Source organism: Drosophila bipectinata, unplaced genomic scaffold (genome assembly GCF_030179905.1).
Source record: "Drosophila bipectinata strain 14024-0381.07 unplaced genomic scaffold, DbipHiC1v2 scaffold_210, whole genome shotgun sequence".
NCBI lineage: Eukaryota > Metazoa > Arthropoda > Insecta > Diptera > Drosophilidae > Drosophila > Drosophila bipectinata.
In genome coordinates, this window is record NW_027222855.1 from 1 (window position 1) to 20,000 (window position 20,000).

Genomic DNA, 20,000 nt, shown 5'->3' on the forward strand with positions numbered 1-20,000 from the left:
AATCATACAAGTGCATATAATAACACAAAAATCAATGATAATTATGCCATTATATAATTCCGAAAAATTAACGCACTGTATTCTTATTAATCTATCAACACTTTATCAAATTAATGACTTTATCCTATGTTAAAATGCAAGCATAATAATTTGAATAAACTATAAGTCATATTTTATGATAAATTATATATGTTAATAGATTACAATGTCCTTATATGGAAAAAATGCACACTATTTCTATAATATTATTTAAATATTATAACTTTAATGATGAATTTTCCATAATGGATATTCAGGTTCATCGGGCTTAACCTCTAAGCAGTTTCACGTACTATTTAACTCTCTATTCAGAGTTCTTTTCAACTTTCCCTCACGGTACTTGTTTACTATCGGTCTCATGGTTATATTTAGTTTTAGATGGAGTTTACCACCCACTTAGTGCTGCACTATCAAGCAACACGACTCTTTGGAAACATCATCTAGTAATCATTAACGTTATACGGGCCTGGCACCCTCTATGGGTAAATGGCCTCATTTAAGAAGGACTTAAATCGTTAATTTCTCATACTAGAATATTGACGCTCCATACACTGCATCTCACATTTGCCATATAGACAAAGTGACTTAGTGCTGAACTGATTTCTTTTCGCTCGCCGCTACTAAGAAAATCCTTGTTAGTTTCTTTTCCTCCCCTAATTAATATGCTTAAATTCAGGTTGTATTCCCATATGAGTTGAGGTTGTATAAAGCAATGTATATATATATATAAACAATATATCTCTATGAAGAACAATATATTTGATATATTTTCAATTTTCGCATCTTTAAATAAGAGACAATTCTAGTTAAAAAAAATTTAATTTTTTTTATGCTAGACATTTCTCAGTATTATTTGAATTGAAAAAAGAAAGAATTGTATATCTTCATTTTTTCTTTTATAAATATTTGAGATAATTGCTTTTATATTTAATATTATGAATATATAAATATATCCAATAATATACCATATGCATATCATTATAAAAATATATAATAAGCAACTTTATTAGCATAGTCTTACAACCCTCAACCATATGTAGTCCAAGCAGCACTATAAAATTAATTAAAGTACATAACAGCATGGACTGCGATATGCGTTCAAAATGTCGATGTTCATGTGTCCTGCAGTTCACACGATGACGCACAGTTTGCTGCGTTCTTCATCGACCCATGAGCCGAGTGATCCACCGCTTAGAGTTTTATAAATATATATAAATATACAATTCGTCAATTATGTTTTTATTGAAAGAAATTAAAATACACCATTTAACTGGCATATATCAATTCCTTCAATAAAGTTATTTTTATACCTAAAATAATTGTTGCGAAATGTCTTAGTTTTATATAATCAATATAAATATAATTTATATTGTTTTAATATTATATAAAGCATTAACCTGTATATCAGGTACAACAATGTATATTTTAGGTGTTGCATTTATCAATGTATGCGCATAATTTAATATGAACAATACATCACGCAACGCATGTATATTAATTAAATATACACGCAATTTATATTCAATACATTCGTCTATATTTAAACATATAAAATATGTTTAATTTTTTGATATACCTAAAATAATTGTTGCGAAATGTCTTAGTTTTATATAATCAATATAGATATAATTATATTGTTTTAATATTATATAAAGCATTAACCTGTATATCAGGTACAACAATGTATATTTTAGGTGTTGCATTTATCAATGTATGCGCATAATTTAATATGAACAATACATCACGCAACGCATGTATATTAATTAAATATACACGCAATTTATATTGAAGACAACAAATGGTCTATATATTCAATATAATATATATGTCTTTTATTTTTGGGTAATTTTTATTTATATATTTATATATAATAAATATTTTAATAACGGATAAGATTCATTCAATAATGATCCTTCCGCAGGTTCACCTACGGAAACCTTGTTACGACTTTTACTTCCTCTAAATAATCAAGTTCGGTCAACTTCTGCGAAACAACCGTAACACACAAGGCGTCACAGTGATCACGTCCGGAGACCTCACTAAATAATTCAATCGGTAGTAGCGACGGGCGGTGTGCACAAAGGGCAGGGACGTAATCAATGCGAGTTAATGACTCACACTTACTAGGAATTCCAAGTTCATGTGAACAGTTTCAGTTCACAATCCCAAGCATGAAAGTGGTTCAGCGGTTTACCCGGACCTCTCGGTCTAGGAAATACACGTTGATACTTTCATTGTAGCGCGCGTGCAGCCCAGGACATCTAAGGGCATCACAGACCTGTTATTGCTCAATCTCATTATTGCTAGACGCAATTTGTCCATTTAAGAAGCTAGTATCCTTATAATGGGACAAACCAACAGGTACGGCTCCACTTATATAAACACATTCAAACACAATAAACATTTTACTGCTACCATGAATGAAGGCTATATAAGCTTCAACACCATAATCCTGAAGATATCTATTTAATATATTTGAGTCTCGTTCGTTATCGGAATTAACCAGACAAATCACTCCACGAACTAAGAACGGCCATGCACCACCACCCATAGATTCGAGAAAGAGCTATCAATCTGTCTTACACACTTATGTTCGGACCTGGTAAGTTTTCCCGTGTTGAGTCAAATTAAGCCGCAGGCTCCACTCCTGGTGGTGCCCTTCCGTCAATTCCTTTAAGTTTCAGCTTTGCAACCATACTTCCCCCGAGCCCAAAAGCTTTGGTTTCCCGGAAGCGACTGAGAGAGCCATAAAAGTAGCTACACCCAATTGCTAGCTGGCATCGTTTATGGTTAGAACTAGGGCGGTATCTGATCGCCTTCGAACCTCTAACTTTCGTTCTTGATTAATGAAAACATCTTTGGCAAATGCTTTCGCTTAAGTTAGTCTTACGACGGTCCAAGAATTTCACCTCTCGCGTCGTAATACTAATGCCCCCAAACTGCTTCTATTAATCATTACCTCTTGATCTGAAAACCAATGAAAGCAGAACAGAGGTCTTATTTCATTATCCCATGCACAGAATATTCAGGCATTTGAAGCCTGCTTTAAGCACTCTAATTTGTTCAAAGTAATTGTACCGGCCCACAATAACACTCGTTTAAGAGCACTAATGCAGGTTTTTAAATAGGAGGAACATATGAAAAAATACAAGTATTTAAACATATATAAGAACTCCACCGGTAATACGCTTACATACATAAAGGTATAGTACTAACTACAATTGTATGTTGTACTACCCGTATGAAGCACAAGTTCAACTACGAACGTTTTAACCGCAACAACTTTAATATACGCTATTGGAGCTGGAATTACCGCGGCTGCTGGCACCAGACTTGCCCTCCAATTGGTCCTTGTTAAAGGATTTAAAGTGTACTCATTCCAATTACAGGGCCTCGGATATGAGTCCTGTATTGTTATTTTTCGTCACTACCTCCCCGAGCTGGGAGTGGGTAATTTACGCGCCTGCTGCCTTCCTTAGATGTGGTAGCCGTTTCTCAGGCTCCCTCTCCGGAATCGAACCCTGATTCCCCGTTACCCGTTGCAACCATGGTAGTCCTAGATACTACCATCAAAAGTTGATAGGGCAGACATTTGAAAGATCTGTCGTCGGTACAAGACCATACGATCTGCATGTTATCTAGAGTTCAACCAATATAACGATCTTGCGATCGCTTGGTTTTAGCCTAATAAAAGCACATGTCCCATAAGGTTCATGTTTTAATTGCATGTATTAGCTCTAGAATTACCACAGTTATCCAAGTAACTGTTAACGATCTAAGGAACCATAACTGATATAATGAGCCTTTTGCGGTTTCACTTTTAATGCGTGTGTACTTAGACATGCATGGCTTAATCTTTGAGACAAGCATATAACTACTGGCAGGATCAACCAGAATAATGTTTATATCTTTGATATATTTCATTTTCATATTGATATATAGAAAATAAATATTGCAAATATTTGTATAAATTAAAATATTAACGAATTTGGCCAATTATTATATGGCATTCAATATTCGTTCATTTATTAAAATATATATATATATATATATATTTATAATATATCCCTCGGGTGCCCAACGCATACACCTCAGGGTATATTTTTTTCATGGCTTTTTCTTAAACCCTCGTTTGTGTTAGGGTATTTATATGAGCGGGCGGTCTTTTTATTTATATAAGCCTTCTTTAATATTTTTTTAATAAAATACAATATTATGCATATATTTAATTCTAAAATATCTTTATATTTTCACATACAACAATTTGTATATATTCACATATATATATTTGCTTAATTTTATAATAAAATTATCGCATATGTATTTTGATAATAAATTTAAAATTTATTTTCTTTGTATATAAAAGTCTAGTTTTATATGATATAAAACTAAGCACTTTTTAATTTTCATATATTTATATATTTTCATATATATAGTTTATTCATATTTATTTATACAATAATAATAATAATAATATTACTACTATTATCATATACGTATATGAAATTAAATTTAATTCCATATACTTACTAGGATATAATAAAAAGAAATTTTTATTTGCCTAGAACCAGAAATTAACGATAATAATTGGAAACTTGTCAAATTATAATTTATAATAAGACGTAGACGCTTCAACGATATTATCTAAGTATACAATATAGTGTATATATAATATATAATATAGTATGTTATATTATATAGATAGGCTTACACCACCTACCATATATACCTTTTTGACCACACTTTCGTCAAGCTGGGTATTTATTTGCCTTCTTTCCCTCACCTAAAATACTCATCGGTATTTTAGTATATTCATATAATATAAATAATATACTATATTGGTAGGACGACACCACCTACCCTATATACCTTTTTGAACACACTTTCGTCAAGCTGGGTATTTATTTGCCTTTTTACCCTCACCTAAATATACTCATCGGTATATTTCAGTATATTTTAGTATATCCATATGAATATGTATATCCATATCCATATCCATATCCATATCCATATGAAAATAATTTAATATTTCCATATTTATTATAATATAATAAATATTATTATATTATATATTATATGGTAGGCTATCCCCATCACCTACCATATATTTCATATACATATAAATATTTTCATATCCATATATATTTTTTTATATTCATATATTTTCATATATGTTATATGCATATGTATTCATAACCATATGCTCATATATTAATACTGGCGGTCTTCTGTTTAATATAATATTATTTTAATATTATATTGGCAGGCTGAACACCACCTACCCTATATACCTTTTTGAACACGGTTTCGTCAATCCGGTCATTTATTGTATGGGAAGTATGACTTTCCCACACATATTTGGATATCCATACGATTGCATATCCATATGAAAATATTTTTAATATTTTTAATATATTTTTAATATTTCCATATTTAATATAATATAATTAAATTATTATATTATATATTATATGGTAGGCTATCACCATCACCTACCATATATTTCATATACATATAAATATTTTCATATCCATATATATTTTTTTATATTCATATATTTTCATATATGTTATATGCATATGTATTCATAACCATATGCTTATATATTAATACTGGCGGTCTTCTGTTTAATATAATATTATTTTAATATTATATTGGTAGGCCGAACACCACCTACCCTATATACCTTTTTGAACACGGTTTCGTCAATCCGGTCATTTATTGTATGGGAAGTATGACTTTCCCACACATATTTGGATATCCATACGATTGCATATCCATATGAAAATATTTTTAATATTTTTAATATATTTTTAATATTTCCATATTTAATATAATATAATTAAATTATTATATTATATATTATATGGTAGGCTATCACCATCACCTACCATATATTTCATATACATATAAATATTTTCATATCCATATATATTTTTTTATATTCATATATTTTCATATATGTTATATGCATATGTATTCATAACCATATGCTCATATATTAATACTGGCGGTCTTCTGTTTAATATAATATTATTTTAATATTATATTGGTAGGCCGAACACCACCTACCCTATATACCTTTTTGAACACGGTTTCGTCAATCCGGTCATTTATTGTATGGGAAGTATGACTTTCCCACACATATTTGGATATCCATACGATTGCATATCCATATGAAAATATTTTTAATATTTTTAATATATTTTTAATATTTCCATATTTAATATAATATAATTAAATTATTATATTATATATTATATGGTAGGCTATCCTCATCACCTACCATATATTTCATATACATATAAATATTTTCATATCCATATATATTTTTTTATATTCATATATTTTCATATATGTTATATGCATATGTATTCATAACCATATGCTCATATATTAATACTGGCGGTCTTCTGTTTAATATAATATTATTTTAATATTATATTGGCAGGCTGAACACCACCTACCCTATATACCTTTTTGAACACGGTTTCGTCAATCCGGTCATTTATTGTATGGGAAGTATGACTTTCCCACACATATTTGGATATCCATACGATTGCATATCCATATGAAAATATTTTTAATATTTTTAATATATTTTTAATATTTCCATATTTAATATAATATAATTAAATTATTATATTATATATTATATGGTAGGCTAACATCATCACCTACCATATATTCCATATACATATAAATATTTTCATATTCATATATATTTTTTTTTATATATTCATATATTTTCATATATGTTATATGCATATGTATTCATAACCATATGCTTATATATTAATACTGGCGATCTTCTGTTTAATATAATATTATTTTAATATTATATTGGCAGGCTGAACACCACCTACCCTATATACCTTTTTGAACACGGTTTCGTCAATCCGGTCATTTATTGTATGGGAAGTATGACTTTCCCACACATATTTGGATATCCATACGATTGCATATCCATATGAAAATATTTTTAATATTTTTAATATATTTTTAATATTTCCATATTTAATATAATATAATTAAATTATTATATTATATATTATATGGTAGGCTAACATCATCACCTACCATATATTCCATATACATATAAATATTTTCATATTCATATATATTTTTTTTTATATATTCATATATTTTCATATATGTTATATGCATATGTATTCATAACCATATGCTTATATATTAATACTGGCGATCTTCTGTTTAATATAATATTATTTTAATATTATATTGGCAGGCTGAACACCACCTACCCTATATACCTTTTTGAACACGGTTTCGTCAATCCGGTCATTTATTGTATGGGAAGTATGACTTTCCCACACATATTTGGATATCCATACGATTGCATATCCATATGAAAATATTTTTAATATTTTTAATATATTTTTAATATTTCCATATTTAATATAATATAATTAAATTATTATATTATATATTATATGGTAGGCTATCACCATCACCTACCATATATTTCATATACATATAAATATTTTCATATCCATATATATTTTTTTATATTCATATATTTTCATATATGTTATATGCATATGTATTCATAACCATATGCTTATATATTAATACTGGCGGTCTTCTGTTTAATATAATATTATTTTAATATTATATTGGTAGGCCGAACACCACCTACCCTATATACCTTTTTGAACACGGTTTCGTCAATCCGGTCATTTATTGTATGGGAAGTATGACTTTCCCACACATATTTGGATATCCATACGATTGCATATCCATATGAAAATATTTTTAATATTTTTAATATATTTTTAATATTTCCATATTTAATATAATATAATTAAATTATTATATTATATATTATATGGTAGGCTATCACCATCACCTACCATATATTTCATATACATATAAATATTTTCATATCCATATATATTTTTTTATATTCATATATTTTCATATATGTTATATGCATATGTATTCATAACCATATGCTCATATATTAATACTGGCGGTCTTCTGTTTAATATAATATTATTTTAATATTATATTGGTAGGCCGAACACCACCTACCCTATATACCTTTTTGAACACGGTTTCGTCAATCCGGTCATTTATTGTATGGGAAGTATGACTTTCCCACACATATTTGGATATCCATACGATTGCATATCCATATGAAAATATTTTTAATATTTTTAATATATTTTTAATATTTCCATATTTAATATAATATAATTAAATTATTATATTATATATTATATGGTAGGCTATCCTCATCACCTACCATATATTTCATATACATATAAATATTTTCATATCCATATATATTTTTTTATATTCATATATTTTCATATATGTTATATGCATATGTATTCATAACCATATGCTCATATATTAATACTGGCGGTCTTCTGTTTAATATAATATTATTTTAATATTATATTGGCAGGCTGAACACCACCTACCCTATATACCTTTTTGAACACGGTTTCGTCAATCCGGTCATTTATTGTATGGGAAGTATGACTTTCCCACACATATTTGGATATCCATACGATTGCATATCCATATGAAAATATTTTTAATATTTTTAATATATTTTTAATATTTCCATATTTAATATAATATAATTAAATTATTATATTATATATTATATGGTAGGCTAACATCATCACCTACCATATATTCCATATACATATAAATATTTTCATATTCATATATATTTTTTTTATATATTCATATATTTTCATATATGTTATATGCATATGTATTCATAACCATATGCTTATATATTAATACTGGCGATCTTCTGTTTAATATAATATTATTTTAATATTATATTGGTAGGCCGAACACCACCTACCCTATATACCTTTTTGAACACGGTTTCGTCAATCCGGTCATTTATCGTATAGGAAGTACGACTTTCCCACACATATTTGGATATCCATACGATTGCATATCCATATGAAAATATTTTTAATATTTTTAATATTCGTGAGTTTTTAAATAGGGACAGAAGGAATCTCTTGAATTGAATCATGCGCGTCACTAATAAGATGACGAGGCATTTGGCTACCTATGCGAAAGTAAATAACTCCCGCCGTCTTAAGGTTTAAGACTTATAACAATATATGTTTAATATTTTTAATATCCGTGAGGTTTTAAATAGGGACAGAAGGAATCTCTTGAATTGAATCATGCGCGTCACTAATAAGATGACGAGGCATTTGGCTACCTATGCGAAAGTAATTCAACTCCCGCCGTCTTAAGGTTTAAGACTTATAACAATATATGTTTAATATTTTTAATATCCGTGAGGTTTTAAATAGGGACAGAAGGAATCTCTTGAATTGAATCATGCGCGTCACTAATAAGATGACGAGGCATTTGGCTACCTATGCGAAAGTAATTCAACTCCCGCCGTCTTAAGGTTTAAGACTTATAACAATATATGTTTAATATTTTAATATCCGTGAGGTTTTAAATAGGGACAGAAGGAATCTCTTGAATTGAATCATGCGCGTCACTAATAAGATGACGAGGCATTTGGCTACCTATGCGAAAGTAATTCAACTCCCGCCGTCTTAAGGTTTAAGACTTATAACAATATATGTTTAATATTTTTAATATCCGTGAGGTTTTAAATAGGGACAGAAGGAATCTCTTGAATTGAATCATGCGCGTCACTAATAAGATGACAAGGCATTTGGCTACCTATGCGAAAGTAATTCAACTCCCGCCGTCTTAAGGTTTAAGACTTATAACAATATATGTTTAATATTTTTAATATCCGTGAGGTTTTAAATAGGGACAGAAGGAATCTCTTGAATTGAATCATGCGCGTCACTAATAAGATGACGAGGCATTTGGCTACCTATGCGAAAGTAATTCAACTCCCGCCGTCTTAAGGTTTAAGACTTATAACAATATATGTTTAATATTTTTAATATCCGTGAGGTTTTAAATAGGGACAGAAGGAATCTCTTGAATTGAATCATGCGCGTCACTAATAAGATGACGAGGCATTTGGCTACCTATGCGAAAGTAATTCAACTCCCGCCGTCTTAAGGTTTAAGACTTATAACAATATATGTTTAATATTTTTAATATCCGTGAGGTTTTAAATAGGGACAGAAGGAATCTCTTGAATTGAATCATGCGCGTCACTAATAAGATGACAAGGCATTTGGCTACCTATGCGAAAGTAATTCAACTCCCGCCGTCTTAAAGTTTAAGACTTATAACAATATAAATGAAAAATATTATTTTCATTTTTCACGTCACTAATAAGATGACGAGGCATTTGGCTACCTAAACGAAAGTAATTCATCTTCCGCCGTTATAAGGTTTAAGACTTATAACAATATAAATGAAAAATATTATTTTCATTTTTCACGTCACTAATAAGATGACGAGGCATTTGGCTACCTATGCGAAAGTAATTCAACTCCCGCCGTCTTAAAGTTTAAGACTTATAACAATATAAATGAAAAATATTATTTTCATTTTTCACGTCACTATTAAGATGACGAGGCATTTGGCTACCTAAACGAAAGTAATTCATCTTCCGCCGTTATAAGGTTTAAGACTTATAACAATATAAATGAAAAATATTATTTTCATTTTTCACGTCACTAATAAGATGACGAGGCATTTGGCTACCTATGCGAAAGTAATTCAACTCCCGCCGTCTTAAAGTTTAAGACTTATAACAATATAAATGAAAAATATTATTTTCATTTTTCACGTCACTAATAAGATGACGAGGCATTTGGCTACCTATGCGAAAGTAATTCAACTCCCGCCGTCTTAAGGTTTAAGACTTATAACAATATATGTTTAATATTTTTAATATCCGTGAGGTTTTAAATAGGGACAGAAGGAATCTCTTGAATTGAATCATGCGCGTCACTAATAAGATGACGAGGCATTTGGCTACCTATGCGAAAGTAATTCAACTCCCGCCGTCTTAAGGTTTAAGACTTATAACAATATATGTTTAATATTTTTAATATCCGTGAGGTTTTAAATAGGGACAGAAGGAATCTCTTGAATTGAATCATGCGCGTCACTAATAAGATGACGAGGCATTTGGCTACCTATGCGAAAGTAATTCAACTCCCGCCGTCTTAAAGTTTAAGACTTATAACAATATAAATGAAAAATATTATTTTCATTTTTCACGTCACTAATAAGATGACGAGGCATTTGGCTACCTAAAAGAAAGTAATTCATCTTCCGCCGTTATAAGGTTTAAGACTTATAACAATATAAATGAAAAATATTATTTTCATTTTTCACGTCACTAATAAGATGACGAGGCATTTGGCTACCTAAACGAAAGTAATTCAACTCCCGCCGTCTTAAGGTTTAAGACTTATAACAATATAAATGAAAAATATTATTTTCATTTTTCACGTCACTAATAAGATGACGAAACAGTTAGTAGGCCACAATTAGTAGGGAAACGTGGACAACCCGTGATAAATCCTTATATGCTTTCTTAGATATAGCATATAAAGATTTTTTATACTAAATATACATATTTACACATGCATATTTACATTTTTTTTATATTTCGAATCATCAAGCAAAGGATAAGCTTCAGTGGATCGCAGTATGGCAGCTGCTCAACCACTTACAACACCTTGCCCGTTACAAAAGTCGTTTACAATTGATTCTAGGCTTTGTCATTGTATTAAATAATGTTTTCATATGTAACTAGCATGGCATCAGGTGATCAAAGATCCTCCCAATTTACTATGTTACAAATTACATTGGCATCACATCCATTGTCGTTTAAAATATAAATAATAAACTTTAAATGGTTTAGAAGCCATACAATGCAAATTGCCCCTTATTTATCATTGCAGTCCAGCACGGATACGACCTTAGAGGCGTTCAGGCATAATCCAACGGACGTAGCGTCATACCACTGTTCGCTCGAACAAGTATTGTGCCATTGGTCCGTACCTGCGGTTCCTCTCGTACTACGCAGGAATGCTGTCGCAACAACGTTTTGTCATTAGTAGGGTAAAACTAACCTGTCTCACGACGGTCTAAACCCAGCTCACGTTCCCTTGCATGGGTGAACAATCCAACGCTTGGTGAATTTTGCTTCACAATGATAGGAAGAGCCGACATCGAAGGATCAAAAAGCGACGTCGCTATGAACGCTTGGCCGCCACAAGCCAGTTATCCCTATGGTAACTTTTCTGACACCTCTTGTTAAAAACTCTTTAAACCAAAAGGATCGATAGGCCGAGCTTTTGCTGTCCCTGTGTGTACTGAACACCGAGATCAAGTCAGCATTTGCCCTTTTGCTCTATGTGTGGTTTCTGTCCGCACTGAGCTGGCCTTGGGACACCTCCGTTATTATTTGAGAGATGTACCGCCCCAGTCAAACTCCCTACCTGGCAATGTCCTTGAATTGGATCATACCTGAGTAATTGGAGTTATACCAAATTTTCAAATCGATAATACATGAATGCATCTCTCATTAAAGAATTTGTTTGCGATTATATAACAAACTCGTGATACTTTGATCAAGAAGCTTGCATCAAAACCCAATACCATAAGATATAATAAATATATCCGTATAATGGCTAGGAAATGATACACGTTCCATTTAATCAAGTAAGTAAGGAAACAATAAGAGTAGTGGTATTTCATTGTCGATACCAAACCGAAGTCTAATATCTCCCACTTATTCTACACCTCTTATGTCTCCTTACACTGCCAGATTAGAGTCAAGCTCAAAAGGGTCTTCTTTCCCCGCTAATTATTCCAAGCCCGTTCCCTTGGCTGTGGTTTCGCTAGATAGTAGATAGGGACAGAAGGAATCTCGTTAATCCATTCATGCGCGTCACTAATTAGATGACGAGGCATTTGGCTATTTTTTTTTTTTTTTTTTTTTTTTTTTTGTTCGCTAAGGATCGTAAAAATCTTCAAAAGATACACACTCAGGTTATGATGTTATTTAGCCAATAAGAGTGTGCATGCACGATTCATCTTGTGGGTTCATACGACCCAGAAGACGCCTACGTACTAAAAACCGCCTCGTTTTTAAGCGAATTTTATGCCGTTTTTAGATGTTATGCTACGGCAGCAAGCTTTTAATATGAACGTGATGCATGACTAAGTCCAATCACGCGTGTATCCCGACAGATACATGAATTGTCGCCAACTCCAGAGACCACCACTGATTACCCGGACACTAATGATATGACTATCACTAGTGCTGAGGAGGTCTGAAGCAATCAGCCGTTTTACCGACTGACCGCTCCATATTCCTCTCCAGTTCACAGTGGCGGAATGGAACTCAACAACATGTTGCGAGCCGAAAAGTCTCCGCAAATTTGTCCGTATGTCCGGTGTCTCGTACTTCTCGACTTTGCGCTGATGCGCTTGGTCGAGAGAATGTCCGTCGGTCACTACCTGCGCGTCAATCACATAAATGTGATTTTGTCGGATAGCTACCAGGTCGGGTTTATTCAATCCGGTCTCGCCCTGCAGACTTGGTTCAACATGAACGACGCAGCCTTTCCTCTCAAGTCCCCGCTTGATTAGATTTACTACGCCGTCGTGCCGAGCTATCCTCCTCCCATGAGTACGATAGCATTGCTGCAAGATGTGGTTTGTTGTTTCGGGAGCATCACATCCTGCACGGCACCGTCTTCCCAATTCGTGCCTTCCCCTCGTGGTACGAGACCTTGAGGGTAGGGCATTTATCCGCAGTTTGATTCCTTCTGTATATTCCCTTCCTGTTAGCAAACGCGTGGGTTGGACAACCCATCCGTGTTGCGGAGCAAAACGCTCTGCTTCACGGAGCCCGCCACCATCAACAGACATGTGCAACCTATTTGCCAAGTACGAATCTACCTGTAGACGGGTTAACAACTCTTGACTTCCAGCCTGAAGCCTATCCCGGGCCCTCCGCATTTCGTCTTCCACGAAAGAGCTGGCTACCTCGGATTGCTCGAGGTGAGGCCATTTTATACTGCTCAATCGCTTCAAACGAAGCATCGGTGCTATCCATCTCAACGATGGTAACCCGAGACCCCCACTTCTGTGGGGGGCATGGAAAAAAGAAGTTGGTACGTCTACCGGAAGCCTCAACCACTTCCGTGCGGTATATCGAACCAATGTGTCAAATTTCTTCAGAACGCCTATCGTCACACTCCCAAGGGTCAGCTTGTGATAGAGTTGTGGGATAAGGACAGTCCGAAGGGCAAATAACTTCTGCTGTGGCTTCAGGGGGGCCCGAGTCAATCTCAACAGCTTCGGTTGCAACTCCTCAGCTGGATTGTACCGGACCCGCCCATCCGCAGTGAATTTAATCCCTAAATACTTCCACTCGTCAGTGCGCTTCAGTGAAGGAACCTCGCGCTCCCCAATCAAAAAGCTCCGCCGTTCCACGACAGTACACTTTTGCTTGGCTTGCCCCTTTATGCTGACAGTGAAACACTTGTCAGTGTTAAGGGTGAGGCCCACAGAGGAGAGAAAGCCAACTGTGGTGTCCAACAATTTCTGAAGGCCCATCGGAGTTTCCGCAAAAAGGACTATATCATCTGCGAACGCAGCCGCATTTGTCATAGCGTTTCCGACTTTGGCACCAATCTCACTGGGTAAGGACCTAAGTAACCGGTCAATGACCAGATTAAATAGTATGGGAGACAAAGGGTCACCCTGCTTGACGCCTCTTGCAGGAATGAACTCCCTTGAAACCCACCCGTTCCCAGTTAGCATTGTGCCGCCGCCCTCGTACGAATTCCGTATGTAGTTGATTAGTCCTTGTGGGGCACCATACGAAGCCAATGTGTTGTAGACCGCTTTGTGAGCTACCGCATCAAAGGCTTTACTAACATCGAGGGTCCCGATGTAGCACGATTTAAATCGCTTATGATGTTCCCTTAGAACTAAATCAACAATCGTCGTATTGTCAGCACACCCATCGGTCGGTAGGAACCCTCGCTGACGCGAATCCCAGTTGACTGCACTAATCAACCGGGCTGCCAAAATGGCATTTAGTTGCCTAACCAAAACCGAGGGGACTGAAATAGGACGATAGTCTTGCGGACGACTTGCCGTCGCCATCTTCGGGATGAAGATGGTTCTGGCCAGACGGATGGAGTACGGAAGTCTCCCACACCAGAGAATTAAGTTCATTATGCGTAGCATAATGCCATCGGGGATACTCCTGGCAGTTCTTGGAGTAATCCCGTCCGGGCCTGGAGAACCTGATAATTTGACCTTATGGGCCCTAAGATCGCGCTGGTTCACAGCGGACCATACTCTCTCCAACGAATGTTCCATGTGGAACGAGGCGTGTTCGATGGAGCTTGAGCTAGGCGTGGTCATTATCTGTTTCCAATATGGCTCCATAATTTCCTGGGGTGGCTGCACCGACTCGTCAGCGCCCTCCAGCAGGGACTTTATGCATCTTCCCGGATGTTTATCCCAGTTACGCTGAACCCTAGCGTACTGCTGCCTTCTACGCTGTCTCATATTTCGAGGCTCCGTTCGGGGCCTCGTCAGAATGTGCGGTTCATTCCGTGGCGGAAAAATTTCCATGAGATAGCAAGATAAACTTTGGAGAGTGGTTTCCTGTCCCGAGACCTGCGCATTATCTACGATAGTTTGCAGGACCTCGGCTCTCCACCGGGAATCGCATACTACTGGGGCATAGCCCTGTAGTACCCTGAGGATTTCGCTGTTCGTCTGTTCGTGTGGTCTGATTGGTCCCGAAGATGATGTTGATACTCGTCGGTTTTGCTCGCTATTACTAGGGCGGCGCTGTGAGGTATTCGACTCTAATGCTTCTGGGGTGGGAACAGATTGCCCTCTTATCTGTTCCAGTTTTGCCTTATATTCACCCCTCTTCCGATATGAAGAAATTGCATCGGAACTGCGGTGTGTAAAAATTTCCGCTAGCTTTTTATTTAGATGTCGAATACCACTTGCTGCAAGCTCGACCTCCTTTCTCGCCATCATCAACGTTTCTTCCTCTGACCACCTCGCTTTTTTATCAACACGAAGACGTTGTGTATCAAGTTCGTCTTTGTGTCGATGTGACATGTGGACGCCCAAACCCCTCTTGGAGTTGAACGACATTCCACATATCGTGCAGGGCACCCGACCTGAAAGGTTAACCGCTGCACCTCGTTCATACTGGTTGCTAGCATCCAGACTAGTAGCCGTGGACTCTCCTCTTCCTATTATATCATCAATTATCCGAGGCTCGTTGTTAGTTTCTGCACCAATATGTTTTTAAGGGGTCCAAGGGGCTGGTAACCCCAGGGACCCCTCCGCCGCTCAAATCAGCTACCAGCAAAAGCTAGTACCCAGAGAATACCACGAGGAGGTTTTGAGTCGACTTGACTTGATCGTATGATTTACGAGTTACGGAATTGCACCCACTCTACGCGATCAAATCCAATTCTCCAAGAGAGTTGGATTCACTAATTAGATGACGAGGCATTTGGCTACCTTAAGAGAGTCATAGTTACTCCCGCCGTTGACCCGCGCTTACTTGAATTTCTTCACTTTGACATTCAGAGCACTGGGCAGAAATCACATTGTGTCAACACCCGCTAGGGCCATCACAATGCTTTGTTTTAATTAGACAGTCGGATTCCCCAAGTCCGTGCCAGTTCTGAATTGATTGTTAATTGATAATCGTTATAATTAATAAGAACTAATTGGTTTGACCCAACTAGTATTCTTAAAAATTTTAGCAAGAAAGTTCCACAATTGGATACGTAACTAAACTATCCGGGGAACAAGTTACAACCATAAATGATTATAACTCTATTTACCCAGAACGAGCACATAAACCATATTATTGTTTCCCAATCAAGCCCGACTATCTCAATCTTCAGAGCCAATCCTTATCCCGAAGTTACGGATCTAATTTGCCGACTTCCCTTACCTACATTATTCTATCGACTAGAGACTCTTCACCTTGGAGACCAGCTGCGGATATTGGTACGGCCTGTTGAGAAGTTTGCGTATCCCCACCATAAATTTTCAAGGTCCGAGGAGAAAATATCGACACAACAGTATATGTCATGCTCTTCTAGCCCATCTACCATATCTCTCTGCGAAAGACTTCCATGGTAGTACGACTATAAAACAGAAAAGAAAACTCTTCCGATATCTCTCGACGGCTTCTTTATGGTCGTTCCTGTTGCCAGGATGAGCACGAGGCCCATATTTAATAACAAACGGATACTCAACAGGTTACGGAATTGGAACCGTATTCCCTTTCGTTCAAAATTATTCAAGTATATAATTTTCACAATAATTGTAATATTTATTTTTACTTGAAAATTTTCGGCTTTCGCCTTGAACTTAGGACCGACTAACTCGTGATCAACCACTGTTCACACGAAACCCTTCTCCACTTCAGTCCTCCAAGGTCTCATTCGATTATTTGCTACTACCACCAAGATCTGTACCAATAGCAGCTCCATGCAGGCTTACGCCAAACACTTCTACGCATACCATTGTACCTTCCTACTCACTAAAGTTTCAAAATTTATATTACAAGTAATATAAATCATCTACTTTAGCGGTAATGTATAGGTATACAACTTAAGCGCCATCCATTTTAAGGGCTAGTTGCTTCGGCAGGTGAGTTGTTACACACTCCTTAGCGGATTTCGACTTCCATGATCACCGTCCTGCTGTTTTAAGCAACCAACGCCTTTCATGGTTTCTGCATGAGTTGTTAATTTGGGCACCGTAACATTACGTTTGGTTCATCCCACAGCGCCAGTTCTGCTTACCAAAAGTGGCCCACTGGGCACATTATATCATAACCTTAAACTTCATATCAAGAAAGTTAAGGTTCTTACCCATTTAAAGTTTGAGAATAGGTTAAGATCGTTTCGACCCTAAGGCCTCTAATCATTCGCTTTACCAGATAAGATTATTTTATATAACATTAAAATGCACCAGCTATCCTGAGGGAAACTTCGGAAGGAACCAGCTACTAGATGGTTCGATTGGTCTTTCGCCCCTATACTCAATTCTGACAATCGATTTGCACGTCAGAACTGTTTCGGTCTTCCATCAGGGTTTCCCCTGACTTCAACCTGATCAAGTATAGTTCACCATCTTTCGGGTCACAGCATATCTGCTCAAGGTACGTTCCAGTTAGAGGCATAAATAATATAAATATTATTATACATAACTATATAGAACGCCCCGGGATTGTGTTAATTAACTATAAAATAGTTAAAAAACTAATCCCATTAATAGTCAAGTTAATTACGCTATTAGGTTTATATCCCAATAACTTGCACATATGTTAGACTCCTTGGTCCGTGTTTCAAGACGGGTCCCGAAGGTATCCTGAATCTTTCGCATTGTTAATCATACAAGTGCATATAATAAACACAAAAATCAATGATAATTATGCCATTATATAATTCCGAAAAATTAACGCACTGTATTCTTATTAATCTATCAACACTTTATCAAATTAATGACATTTATCCTATGTTAAAATGCAAGCATAATAATTTGAATAAACTATAAGTCATATTTTATGATAAATTATATATGTTAATAGATTACAATGTCCTTATATGGAAAAAATGCACACTATTTCTATAATATTATTTAAATATTATAACTTTAATGATGAATTTTCCATAATGGATATTCAGGTTCATCGGGCTTAACCTCTAAGCAGTTTCACGTACTATTTAACTCTCTATTCAGAGTTCTTTTCAACTTTCCCTCACGGTACTTGTTTACTATCGGTCTCATGGTTATATTTAGTTTTAGATGGAGTTTACCACCCACTTAGTGCTGCACTATCAAGCAACACGACTCTTTGGAAACATCATCTAGTAATCATTAACGTTATACGGGCCTGGCACCCTCTATGGGTAAATGGCCTCATTTAAGAAGGACTTAAATCGTTAATTTCTCATACTAGAATATTGACGCTCCATACACTGCATCTCACATTTGCCATATAGACAAAGTGACTTAGTGCTGAACTGATTTCTTTTCGCTCGCCGCTACTAAGAAAATCCTTGTTAGTTTCTTTTCCTCCCCTAATTAATATGCTTAAATTCAGGGGGTAGTCCCATATGAGTTGAGGTTGTATAAAGCAATGTATATATATATAAACAATATATCTCTATGAAGAACAATATATTTGATATATTTTCAATTTTCGCATCTTTAAATAAGAGACAATTCTAGTTAAAAAAAATTTAATTTTTTTTATGCTAGACATTTCTCAGTATTATTTGAATTGAAAAAAGAAAGAATTGTATATCTTCATTTTTTCTTTTATAAATATTTGAGATAATTGCTTTTATATTTAATATTATGAATATATAAATATATCCAATAATATACCATATGCATATCATTATAAAAATATATAATAATAAGCAACTTTATTAGCATAGTCTTACAACCCTCAACCATATGTAGTCCAAGCAGCACTATAAAATTAATTAAAGTACATAACAGCATGGACTGCGATATGCGTTCAAAATGTCGATGTTCATGTGTCCTGCAGTTCACACGATGACGCACAGTTTGCTGCGTTCTTCATCGACCCATGAGCCGAGTGATCCACCGCTTAGAGTTTTATAAATATATATAAATATACAATTCGTCAATTATGTTTTTATTGAAAGAAATTAAAAATACACCATTTAACTGGCATATATCAATTCCTTCAATAAAGTTATTTTTATACCTAAAATAATTGTTGCGAAATGTCTTAGTTTTATATAATCAATATAAATATAATTTATATTGTTTTAATATTATATAAAGCATTAACCTGTATATCAGGTACAACAATGTATATTTTAGGTGTTGCATTTATCAATGTATGCGCATAATTTAATATGAACAATACATCACGCAACGCATGTATATTAATTAAATATACACGCAATTTATATTCAATACATTCGTCTATATTTAAACATATAAAA

At 34.6% G+C, this 20,000-nt stretch overlaps 3 non-coding genes and 1 pseudogene across 3 annotated transcripts; all 4 read right to left on the minus strand.

Annotated features, from left to right (window-relative positions):
* Positions 1 to 1,059: 1,059 nt before the first annotated feature.
* LOC138927264 (5.8S ribosomal RNA) lies at positions 1,060 to 1,238 on the minus strand. The gene has a single exon (XR_011443789.1). It is a non-coding gene; the product is annotated as a 5.8S ribosomal RNA (ribosomal RNA).
* A 705-nt stretch (positions 1,239 to 1,943) lies between these two features.
* Positions 1,944 to 3,936, minus strand: LOC138927266 (small subunit ribosomal RNA). Its single transcript, XR_011443791.1, has one exon. It is a non-coding gene; the product is annotated as a small subunit ribosomal RNA (ribosomal RNA).
* Positions 3,937 to 11,605: 7,669 nt separating this feature from the next.
* LOC138927269 (large subunit ribosomal RNA) lies at positions 11,606 to 19,147 on the minus strand (annotated as a pseudogene).
* A 318-nt stretch (positions 19,148 to 19,465) lies between these two features.
* On the minus strand, positions 19,466 to 19,644 carry LOC138927271 (5.8S ribosomal RNA). The gene has a single exon (XR_011443793.1). It is a non-coding gene; the product is annotated as a 5.8S ribosomal RNA (ribosomal RNA).
* Positions 19,645 to 20,000: the final 356 nt, after the last annotated feature.